Here is a 2,500-nt window from a genome sequence, read left to right as displayed (position 1 = left end):
AAAAGATGGATGAATTTAAATGTTTAGAACAGGATACGACAGCGTCCTCATCATATAATGATGAGTGTTTGGTTTTAGAGAAAGAGAGAGAGAGGAGAAGGGGAGCAGGTCAATCCAGTTGGCCGGGTCACAAGCCTCCATGTTTTGGGGTGGAGCGAGAGAAACATCTGGGCGTATGGGACATGAGCTTCACCTTGGGGCTGTTCTCTGGGATCAGCGACTCGGTGACTTTTCAGTAAGAGAGGAGAAAAAGGGGGAGACAGCAGTAGAAGAAGAAGAAGAAGAAGAAGAAGAAGAACAACAACAACAACAACAACAAGAAGAACAAGAAGAACAAGAAGAACGATAATTGCTGGAATGCACATTGAAGCACATAAAGTTGAAATTTGAGGCTCGGGAGGGGGGGGGTGTGGTTGAGGGAGAGGGAGAGAGAGGGAGGGATGGATGAGAGAGAGGGAGGGATGGAGTGAGGGAGAGACGAGACAGTCAATGGCAATGAGCTAATTGCTTTAAATTGATGGTGTGCATGTGTCTGCCCCCTGTCTAGACACACCGAGTGTGTGTGTGTGTGTGTGTGTGTGTGTGTGTGTGTGTGTGTGTGTGCGTCCGTGCGCGTCCATGGTGTTTGGTCGAACACATGAGCCAATGAAGCGCTGGTGACCGACATACTTAAAAACCAACAAAAATGTTGGTTGTTGATGCTCCATTTAAAGTACATGTCTTTATTTACGTCGAATCTACGTAAAAAAGAGGAAAAAAAAAACAGCGTCCCTCCACCCGACCTTGTCGTGGACACAGCAGACTCTATGTGATTTAAGGAACCTCGGAAACTTGTACTACACACATAACATGACTAACCTTGTATTGCATCCTGCAGCTATATTTATTAATATTATTAGTAGTAGTATTTATTATTATTATTTACTAATACTTCCAACTTGGAGGGTGTATCACTGGGGCCCCAAGGATGTGCAAGACGTACTAGTCGAAATTGGTACAATTCGGTGATGTAACACGTGTAACATTAATAATAAATAATAAAACAAACAAATAATAACAAATAAACAAAACAAACAGCAAGTTTATCCAAAAGCGCGACTTGGGTGTGTTTTTTTTTTTCTCCAGGCGAGTAAGAGCCTATTTCCCCAGTGTTTTTCACTGCGACCTTCACGGGTGCAACCCATACGTGCGGCGGTTAAAGTCGGAGTGTGAAGTTGTCCCGGCGCCGGCTGATGGAAGCTCAACCTAATCCACATTGAATTCGTTACAGCATTTCTACTGTTGGTTGAAAATGTCCCCTTTAAAAGGGAATGGAAACATGTGATTGTGGAATAAAGTTGATTATGTAACAATCAGTGGCAGCTCTAGAGAGGGAGACCAGACACTCAGTGGCTCTGCGCACGGTATCTCATCTTGTATATCTTCACATATCTCACTATTTGGGTTTTTGTTGTATTTCTTTGGCTATTTGTATATATTTCACAATTTCGTTTCCATTTTTAACTTCACTGTTACTTTTTTTGTTTGTTTGTTTTGTTTTTAACGCCAATAGTCTTTAGTGTAAAGCACTAAACCACTGAGACAAATTTCTAGTTGATGTAAATGGGAGAATAAACATTTTTTGATTTCTCTGCTGAACACTGCCTCGTCTTCCTCATGGATGTTGCTGTTGAGCCCTCCTACCCCTCCTACCCCTCCTCCCTCTCTCTCTCTCTCTCTCTCTCCCTTTCTCTCTCTCTCCCTCTCTCTCTCTCCCTCCCTCTCTGGGTTAGGTTTTCCGCTTCCTCTCCGCCTCCCTCGTCCTGTTTGTGTTACAATACGATGTGACCGTGTCCGTCGTTCTGATGTGCAGAGCCTTCCACTCGCAGCCACAAATGGACTTTTAGTTGTAAGCTGCTTTGGGGAGAAGCATCTGTTAAATGACACAATGTGCTGTCATCTCAACTACCACAACAAACTACTACTCTAATGTCGTTGTAGTGTTTTTTTCCCCGTTTTTTTTTACAAACTATACAACGGTATTTTGGGATTTCACATCTTTCGTATCTCCCGATTTCCTCCCAGGGGGCAGTCAGCAGAGGATGACTTCAAAAACTGAAAATTTTTTATTTTTATTTTTTGGGTCTAATTTAATTCATGTCTACTTCACCATGTCTTTTCATTGATTTTTGTTGACTTCATTCAAGCAGTTATCCATTTTCTTGATAATTTCATTATTGTACAAATATATTTAACTCATTATGTGTTTATATGTAATTATGTATCACGGTATTGTTATACTTTGGTACTGTAAGAATGTAATTTCTTGTCATGCCAATAAATCAAATTTGAATTGAATTGAGAGAGAGAGAGAGAGAGAGAGAGAGACAGAGAGAGTCTTACAGAGGGTCAGAAGGAAGTTGCTTTTATATTGCATATTCAATAATAAAGCTGTGTTATGCACACACACACACACACACACACACACACATACATTAATACACATTCAGATACACACACA

This window comes from Zeus faber (genome assembly GCF_960531495.2).
Source record: "Zeus faber genome assembly, chromosome: 5".
NCBI lineage: Eukaryota > Metazoa > Chordata > Actinopteri > Zeiformes > Zeidae > Zeus > Zeus faber.
The sequence above is the reverse complement of the archived record's forward strand: the minus strand, read 5'-3'. Positions refer to the sequence as shown.